Source organism: Paralichthys olivaceus, chromosome 5 (genome assembly GCF_024713975.1).
Source record: "Paralichthys olivaceus isolate ysfri-2021 chromosome 5, ASM2471397v2, whole genome shotgun sequence".
Classification (NCBI taxonomy): Eukaryota; Metazoa; Chordata; class Actinopteri; order Pleuronectiformes; family Paralichthyidae; genus Paralichthys; species Paralichthys olivaceus.
Window position 1 is genome coordinate 22,021,733 of NC_091097.1, and position 10,000 is coordinate 22,031,732.

Sequence of the window (10,000 nt, forward strand, 5' to 3'; positions counted from 1 at the left end):
TTTTAGCTTCAATGCTCTTCTCTTCCAAAACCCTAACGTCTTTCTAATCCTATTCACTATCCCCTCATACTGCCTATCTCTCCCTTCTTTCTCTTCTATCCCTAAATTTACACCTAACACCTTCATATACCCTTTGTTTTCCTTCATTCTGATCTCCTCTCTCTCTTCTCTGTTCTCCCCTATGTACATTATCTCTGATTTCTCTATGTTTACTTTTGCTCCTGATGCCCTACCATACTGCTCTACACTTTTTAAAACCTCTACTACACTTTCTTTGTCCCTAACTGTCACTGTTGTGTCGTCTGCATATTGATATAGCGTGCTCATCTGCCCACCCGGTAGTTCTATGCCCTTAATCCCTCTATTTTGCAATATTAGTGCCGCTAGCGGCTCTGCTGACAAGGCGTACAGCAGAGCCGATAGCGGACATCCCTGTCTAACTGATCTCTCTAATCTAAACTCCTCTGTCACTATCCCGTTTATTTTTATCTTACTCGCTGCTCTTTCATACATCCTCCTTATCCATCCTATCATCCTATTTCCAAAACCCACTTTATCTAATACCTTATATAAATACCCATGATCTACTCTATCAAATGCTTTATTCAGATCCAAACTCGCTACTATCCCTATTTTGTTCCCCTTCATGTGTGTGATGGTGTCCCTAATACTGCTTATTGTGTCGGCTATGTCTCTTCCTGGTATGCTATATGCTTGTGTGCTTCCCACCACCGTCCCTATAACCCCCTTTATCCTATTTGCTAACACCTTTGCTAGTATTTTATAATCACCATTTAACATTGTGAGTGGTCTGTAGTTTTCTAATTTGTCCCTGCTCCCTTTTTTGTAAATTATACTAACTAGCCCTATTGTCATGCTGTGTGGCATCTCTCCCTTCTCTTCTATATACCTAAATAATCTATCTAACACTGGCACTAATTCTTCCTTAAACTCTATATAAAACTCTCCTATTATCCCATCTATCCCTGGACTTTTATTCCTGCCTAACTCATCTATTGCTTTCCCTATCTCTCCTTTAGTTATCTCTCCTTCACATCCTTCTCTATCCTCATCACTCAGCCTAGCTTCCATCTTTTCTATCACCTGCCTGCTACTCTCCTCATCTACTTCTTCTTTCTTAAATAACTCCCTATAGAATTCTCCTACTCTTTCCACTATCCCTACAAAGTCAGTTATTCTTTCCCCTCTCTTTCCCTCCACTTGCTCAAAATAATTATTCTTTTGCCTTACCTTCTCTAGCCCTAAGAAATAACCTGTACATTTTTCCCCCTCTACTACATCTCTTGCCTTACTTCTAATTATTGCTCCCTTGCACTTTCCCTGTTCTATCTCTTTCAGTTCATCTTTCTTCTTTATATATTCCCCCAAATCATACTTGCCATCCTCCTCAGCTTTCTTTTCCTCTTCTCTCAACTCCTCTTTTAACTTTTTTTCCTTCTCTCTCTGTGTTTTCCCCCTCTTCCTACTGTGTTTTATGCTCATGGTCCGTACTCCCTCTTTTACCCCTTCCCACCATCTCCCTATATCTTCCTCATACATCCTGTCATCCTTCTCCCACCTTATGTATTCTCTCACTTCTTTTTTATATTTTTCATCTCTCAGCAACTCCCCATTCATGCACCACAGTCCCCCTCCTCTTCTCTTTGTCCCCCCCCCTATTGTAAATTTTAACTCCTTATGATCACTATACGTTGTGGTTCTATATTCTATTTCTTTTATCCTTTCTGCTATGCTTTTTGTGCTTAATACTAAATCTATCCTACTCTGTTTTAATTCCCCTTTTACCAGTTGTGTTCTTGAGAACGCTCTCCTCTCTGGATTTCTTTCTCTCCATACGTCACTCAGTCCTTTCATACTTTTTAATTTTTTTAATACCTCTCTTGTTGTGTCATTTTTAAAGTGCATGTTTGTTGACACGTCCAGTTTCTCACACCACACATTGAAGTCCCCCACAATCATGCAGTTGTCATCACACATCGTTCCCATCTTTTCAATCATCACCTTTCTTTCTTTCTCCTCATTCGGCATATACACATTTACCAGCTTCATTTCCTCATTCTTATATTCAAATTTGATCCCTATCATCCTCCCATCTCCCTCATCTTCACACCTTCTTACATTCCCTATCACTCCTTTTTTTGTTAATATTGCTACACCCCTCGCATTCCCATCTCCATTATTTGCAAATACTTCTCCCCTCCATTCATCCTCCACCTCTTTCATACATCTCTCATTCCAGTGTGTTTCCTGTAAGCATATTATGTCATAATTACTCTTCCCATATATCTGATGTCTTTTGTTTTTGTTCTTTAGCCCCCTTGCATTTATTGAAATTATTGTTAACATTATTATTATTTTTACTTTCATTTTGTTATTTCCTTAGTTTTACTTTTCTTATTATTCCTCGTATGCCTCTTAGTATTCTGTCTTTTTCTTAGTTGTTTCATTTGTTCCTCTATATCCATGTCTGTTTCGGATCCTACCGTCTGTGGTGTGGTAGTCTCCTCTGCAGTCTCTGTGGGCTTAGCTCCACTCAGTGCATTCTCCGTCCTTCCTGTGTCATCCTCTCGTCGCGTTCTCCCCGGGCCTGCTTCCTCCTTTCCGTCTTGTCTTTCGACAGTCGCCCCCTTCTCTGGCCCTCTCGTCTCCTTCGTTTTGGGACCTTTCTTCTCCACCCCGTCACTCCTCCTGTCTGCCGTCCCTTCTGTCCTCACCTCACGCGCCAGCGCTCCTCTCCTCCTTCCCGCATCCTCCTCCTCGTTGTTTCCTTTCGTTCTCTCCTTCCTTTCCTTCCGGTTCGCTCCATCTTTCTTTCCGCCTTCCGTCTCCTCTGTCGGCCTCTCTCCTTCCTGCTTGCCTGCATCCTCTTTCTCTGTCTCCTCCATTTCTTTTCTGACTCCCTCCTCCTCACTTTCCATATACTCTGCCTCCCCCTCCTCACTGCCTCCGCTCTCACTTTCTTGTCCACTCTCATTTGTGTCGTCTTCTGCCTCACTCTTATTGCATCTGCATTCACTCATAAGGTTCTGGCATAGATCACATCTCTTCTTCCCCTGCGTGCATTCCCTTGCATAATGACCCTGCACTCCACATCTGTTGCAGTGAAATTCAGGGCACTCTCTCATTATGTGCCCTGGTTTAATGCACAACCTGCACACCTTCACCTGCTTATCATGCAGCACCCTGAAGTACTCAGCTCCCAGCGCTGTGTCAAATCTAGCGGAATACGGCAGTGATTGTATTTCATTATTAAATTTTACTTTCAGGAACCTTGTCCCATCAGCTACATTTGTCCCTGGCCACATCCTTCTTTTAATGGGAGATACTGCTGATACTCCCCAGAGTTGTAGCTTTGCCAGTATCTCCCTGTCCTCAATATAAAATGGCAGATTCATGAAAGACACTACTAGCTCGTCATTTATTAGCTCTCTGACGTGCACCCGATTCTCCCCAATCTTAAATCCTTCCATGAGCCTGTCCTTTCCTTTCGGATGGCTCATCGTCATTTCATATTTTTTTTCGGTTATCTGTCTGCACGCCAGTAGCCCTCCACACAGCTCGCGTACGCAACGCATCAGCTCCATAGCCGTGTCCTCGCCCTCCATCTCTACCATCACTGTCTGCTCCCTGTCGTTCCTCTCATTTATTTTGCAGTACTTACCCTGCGTCAGCTCCGTCTCTCCACTGCTGTCACCTCCGTGGGTGTCAGCGGTTAAACTCCGCCGCTCCGTGCTTGTCTCTGCCATTGTCTCGGGAGCACTTCCTAGCAGGCTACGATTCCCCCTCACAGTGCGTCACTGCCGCGGGGGACACACACATACACACAACAAGACAATCACAACACTAATGTCCGGTTGGATTTACATATATGAGGTAGAAAAATAGGGAATGTAGAGAGAGAACAAGAAAAGCTGGAAAAGAGAGGGAGAGAAAAAAAAAAGAAAAATAGTTCCTCCGCAGCCACCCGTGGTGGCTTGCTTCCGGGTCGCTGGTTGATGTCGTCACTCCGTGGTGCGTTCAAGGGCGTGTTCAGGGTGGTATGGCCGCAAGCGATTAACTCCACCCACAATACCTCCTTTATACATGTGAATCATCACCATCATCAATGGTTCTTCTGTTGCTTTGCAACCATAGCATCTTGATGTGTGGGTGGGTTGGGGGGGTCAATTGTTCCAAAATCAATCTCAAGGTGCAATTTTTTCATATCGTTGCAAGAAAAAAATCATTACAATTTTCAAAAATGACCTTCAGCAATACTGTCAGTGTTTCATATCCAGTTGTTTCCCTGATGCAGAGTAAACTCCCTGCTCTTTCATCGCTCTCTCCAAATAAGACAATTTGAAAATGATATGTTAATAAAACATGAATAAAGTAGTGTTTTGATTAGAAACAAATCTGATGAATGCTCACTCTCACCTTTCAGTGATGATGTGAGGGTTCCATATTCTTTTTTCCTTTGATGAACAGTCTTTCCTGCTCTTTCCAAGAGGTGTCTCCTCTGAAGCAGCAGAAACAGCGCCCTCTGCAAAGAAAAGTCTAAAAAGCTTACAGCACCTGGTATTCCCAGGCGGTCTCCCATCCAAGTACTAACCAGGCCCGACCCTGCTTAGCTTCCGACATCGGACGAGGCCGGGCGTGTTCAGGGTGGTATGGCCGTAAGCGATTAACTTCACCCACAATACCTCCTTTATACATGTGAATCATCACCATCATCAATGGTTCTTCTGTTGCTTTGCAACCATAGAATCTTGAGGTGTGGGTGGGTTGGGGGGGTCAATTGTTCCAAAATCAATCTCAAGGTGCAATTTTGTCATATCGTTGCAAGAAAAAAATCATTACAATTTTCAAAAATGACCTTCAGCAAAATTGTCAGTGTTTCATATCCAGTTGTTTCCTTGATGCAGAGTAAACTCCCTGCTCTTTCATCGCTCTCTCCAAATAACTCAATTTGAAAATGATATGTTAATAAAACATGAATAAAGTAGTGTTTTGATTAGAAAAAAATCTGATGAATGCTCACTCTCACCGATGATGTGAGGGTTCCATTTTCTTTTTTCCTTTGATGAACAGTCTTTCCTGCTCTTTCCAAGAGGTGTCTCCTCTGAAGCAGCAGCAACAGCGCCCTCTGCAAAGAAAAGTATAAAAAGCTTACAGCACCTGGTATTCCTAGGCAGTCTCCCATCCAAGTACTAACCAGGCCCGACCGTGCTTAGTTTCCGAGATCAGACGAGATCGGGCGTGTTCAGGGTGGTATGGCCGTAAGCGATTAACTCCACCCACAATACCTCCTTTATACATGTGAATCATCACCATCATCAATGGTTCTTCTGTTGCTTTGCAACCATAGAATCTTGATGTGTGGGTGGGTTGGGGGGGTCAATTGTTCCAAAATCAATCTCAAGGTGCAATTTTGTCATATCGTTGCAAGAAAAAAATCATTACAATCTTCAAAATTGACCTTCAGCAATATTGTCAGTGTTTCATATCCAGTTGTTTCCCTGATGCAGAGTAAACTCCCTGCTCTTTCATCGCTCTCTCCAAATAACACAATTTGAAAATGATATGTTAATAAAACATGAATAAAGTAGTGTTTTGATTAGAAACAAATCTGATGAATGTTCACTCTCACCTTTCAGTGATGATGTGAGGGTTCCATATTCTTTTTTCCTTTGATGAACAGTCTTTCCTGCTCTTTCCAAGAGGTGTCTCCTCTGAAGCAGCAGCAACAGCGCCCTCTGCACAGACAAGTCTAAAAAGCTTACAGCACCTGGTATTCCCAGGCGGTCTCCCATCCAAGTACTAACCAGGCCCGACCCTGCTTAGCTTCCGAGACCAGACGAGATCGGGCCTGTTTTTTTTTTTTTTTTCTCTTTTATTATAAAATAAATCAGTTTTTATGTACAAGAAAACTTGAATTCCAATGTAACATCACAAAAAATAAATAAAATCAAATGCAAACAATAACCATCAGCTTTTACCAAATCGGCCCTCCTGCCAAGTATTATGCAAAACTATACATCAGTTTTCCTTTGTGATTGACAGAAATGAAACTGCATCCCTTAACAAAGTGTTGAAATTCTTCCTTATCATACTTAAAAATTAAACTTATGTCTTTTTTCAACCCCGATACAAAGTAGGCCCAGACAGATATTATTCTTTGTTCAAAATGTGCTAGATTCCTTCTTAGCCATATAGCATATCTAGCGTGACTTAGTACATGGATTATCATATTTATGTATATTTTCTCTTTCTTTTCCCATACTCCAAAGAAAACAATTTTTTTCCAGTCCTTTCCCTCAAAGTACTGCTTCCCCCAGTTCTTTTGCAAGAAATCCTTTAACTTCGTGAAAAAGATCTTCAGCTTGTCACACTCATAATACAAATGCATTAATGTCTCCGGAACAGTTTTGCATATATCGCATTCCCTTCTTACATTCTTATTTATTTGGTGTATCACCACATTTGTGTACAGTCTGTTGTGCCGTAATTTAAAGTCATGATCCTGACATTCTATACTATTCTTGCTTACATTCCACTGCTTCCATATTTGATTTCCTTCCATACCTGGGAACACCTTTTCCCAAACCTTTTCCGATGCAGGTTCCTTAAATTCATTTTGGATCAGCGCTTTGTAGTAGTCTTTTACCTTTGAATCACTTAGTGGCCTTTTCTCACCATTATTTTCCATATATAACTCGGGGAACGTTATTTTCCTTTCTATAACCACGTTATTTTCTATTTGCCTCACCCAATCTATTGGTATGCTTCCTTTTATTTTGTCATACATATTTACAGTAGTTGTTTCATTCATTTCATCGTCATACTCCTTAACTGCGTCTATTATAGCCTGGTCCCTTAGAAACCCAGGTATGAATTCATATAGGCAATCTTTTATTTGCGTTAGTCCGGAATAAAATAATTTTTTATCCCATAGCATGTTATTGTTCATTTTTATCAATGGGTTACACCATATTGGTTGATTTATTACCTGACTGTATTTTGTGCAGTCATATTTAATGTTTATTCTGTATTTCCCCCATGCCTCAAACACCTCTTTATAATATCTAGGCACTTTCTCATATATGGAGCTTTTCATTATCATTATTAGACCGTTTTCTTCACATCTTCCATTTTTATATAAATATTCCCTAAAAACATTTTTCCATCCATAATCAATCCTATCGTACAGATACTTTTTAACAGTTTTTATTCGTATTGCTTTTTTCTTAATATTCAAATCCACCAGTTTCAATCCTCCTTCTTCATATTTCCCTATCAGTGTCTTTTGTGCTATTCTTGCCAGTTTCCCATCCCAAATGTAATTTGTAATTGTGCTGTTTAGCTCTTTGTGCACCCACTCTGGCATGTCTATCACCGTCAAGGCATAGACAATCTTGGATAGTATTAATGCATTTACCACTAAAACCTTCCCCTTTAATTTTAATCTCCTCGGCTTCCACGCATTTAATGTGTTTTTCACTTTATTTATTACCCCATTCCATGTCTCATCTCTCGCCTCCTTTTCTTTCCCTCCCATATTTATCCCCAATATTTTCATATAATCCTTTGAAATTCTAAAAGGTATGTTACAATCACTTTGGCTTATATTTCCGACGTACATTATTTCAGTTTTGTCTATATTTACTTTAGCCCCTGCTGCTCTCCCATATACTTCCATTTTTCCCATTATCCTTTTCACGCTATTCATATTTTTTACCATACAAGTGGTGTCATCAGCATATTGCTGTATTTTGCTTTCACCTCCATTTGGCAATTTTATCCCCTCTATTTTCTTATCCTTCTTTATCATTTCCGCGAGACTTTCTGCTGTTAAGCTGTAAAGTACTGCCGATAGCGGGCACCCTTGCCTCACAGATCTCTCCAATGGAAAAGGATCCGTTATAGCTCCATTTATTTTTATCCTACTCTTTGCATTTTTGTACAATAATTTAATCCAGTTGATTATTCTCTGCCCAAAACCAAATTTTTCTAATGTGCAAAATAAAAAACTATGCTCAACCCTATCGAAAGCTTTATTAAGGTCCATACTTAAAATAATTCCACCATCCTTCCCCATGCATTCAATTGTGTCCCTTATTGTGCAAATAATGTCCGATATGTCCCTCCCTGGTATCCCGTACGCCTGTGTTGGTGCTATGATTGTTGGTGCTGCTGCTTTTATTCTGTTTGCTAATACTTTTGCTAAAATCTTGTAATCTGTGTTTAGTACAGTTAGCGGCCTATAGTTTTCCAGTTTTCTTTTGCTTCCCTTATTTTTATATATGATCGTTATTAGTCCTGTTGCCAGCGACTCTGGTACCTCCTGCTCCTTCTCCATCTCTGCATAAATTATGCTTAAAATTGGGAGCAGCTCGTCGATAAATGTTTTATAAAATTCACTTGTAAGGCCATCTGTTCCCGGACTTTTATTGGTATTTAATGACATTATTGATTCTTTTATTTCTATGACTTTGATGTTGTCATCACACATACTTTTCTCATCATTTGTTATCGTTTTCTTAATATTACCTAATACTGTAATTCTATCTTCCTCCTTTGCAATTCCTTTTTTGTATAGATTTTTATAAAATGTCCCAACATTTCCAATAATGTCTACAAAATCATTTACTATCTCTCCATTTTCATTTTCTAACTCTTCAATATATACCCTCTCCTGTTTCCTTTTTTCTAATCCCAAAAAATATCCTGTGCATCTCTCCCCCTTCATCGCATATTTCTCCCTACTCCTTGTTATTGCCCCCATACATTTATTCTGTTCATAAACGTCCAGTTTGGATTTCACCTTTATGTATTGTTCTATGCTATGTTTTGGATCCTTATCAATTCTTTCTGCCTCTTCTGCCAGCTCATCCTTCAACCATTTTATTTTCTCTCTTTCTTTAAAAGCCCGGACCTTTGCATATCTAATACTTATTGTCCTTATCTTTTGCTTCAGTCTTTCCCACCATAATCCCTTGCTTCTACATATGTCTATGTTATTTTTTCCATTCTCTATGCAGGCCACTATTTTCCTTCTATATCCCTCTTCCTCTAGGAGAGTATTGTTTAGGCACCACACTCCTCCTCCCCTTCTCTCTATCCCAGTACCAACCTCTATTGACAGGATTGCATGGTCACTGAATGATGTGAATTTATACACCATATTTTTTATAAATTTAACCATTGTCTGATGTGCTATACATAAGTCTATTCTGCTTTGTTTTAATTCCCCCATTACTATTTGCCTTCTTGAGTATTCTCTCCTGTTTGGGTTTTCGTTCCTCCATACATCAATTAATTGTTTTTCCTCCAATGTTTTCAGAAAAACCTTTCTTGAAGTATCATTTTTTAATTGCTTCCCTCTTGCCACATCCAACCTTGTACTTTTTAAATTCAAATCTCCCACTATTATACAGTTTCCCACACACCATTTTCCTAAATCCAAGAAAAAAACCTTCCTGTCTGCTTCTATATTTGGTGCATATATATTAATTATTCGGTACTCTATCTTTTTGTATTTAAATTCTATGATTATGGCTCTTCCTTCTTTTCCTTTGTAGATTTCTTTGAGGTTTTCTACAGCATTATTTCTTATCAGGATTGCTACCCCACATGATTTATCCGTACCATGGTTTGTATACATAATGTCTTTCCATTTTGTTTTTATATCTTCCATGATCTGGTCTGTCCAGTTCGTTTCTTGCAGACATAATATGTCATTATTTCTACATTTATTTAATAGTTTTTCAAATTTGCTTTGATTTCTTAGCCCATTTGTGTTGAATGAAATCAAGCTTAACATTAAACATATAATTATGGTTTCATTCCCAACCTTCATTTTGTCCTTCTTTCCTCCTTCTTCCTCCTTTTCTCCTCAGCTTGGAGCACAGCTTTCCTTTTCTTTGTGGTCCCCTCCGCCTTTTGTTCCTTCTGCGGTCTGGTTACACTCTCTTCCTCTGAAATACCCTCGATAACCATG

General features: G+C 39.7%; 2 non-coding genes across 2 annotated transcripts; both read right to left on the bottom strand.

The window, feature by feature from the left end:
* Window positions 1–4,563: 4,563 nt before the first annotated feature.
* On the bottom strand, window positions 4,564–4,682 carry LOC138409269 (5S ribosomal RNA). The gene has a single exon (XR_011242589.1). It is a non-coding gene; the product is annotated as a 5S ribosomal RNA (ribosomal RNA).
* A 484-nt stretch (window positions 4,683–5,166) lies between these two features.
* Window positions 5,167–5,285, bottom strand: LOC138409337 (5S ribosomal RNA). The gene has a single exon (XR_011242657.1). It is a non-coding gene; the product is annotated as a 5S ribosomal RNA (ribosomal RNA).
* Between the last annotated feature and the right edge of the window lie 4,715 nt (window positions 5,286–10,000).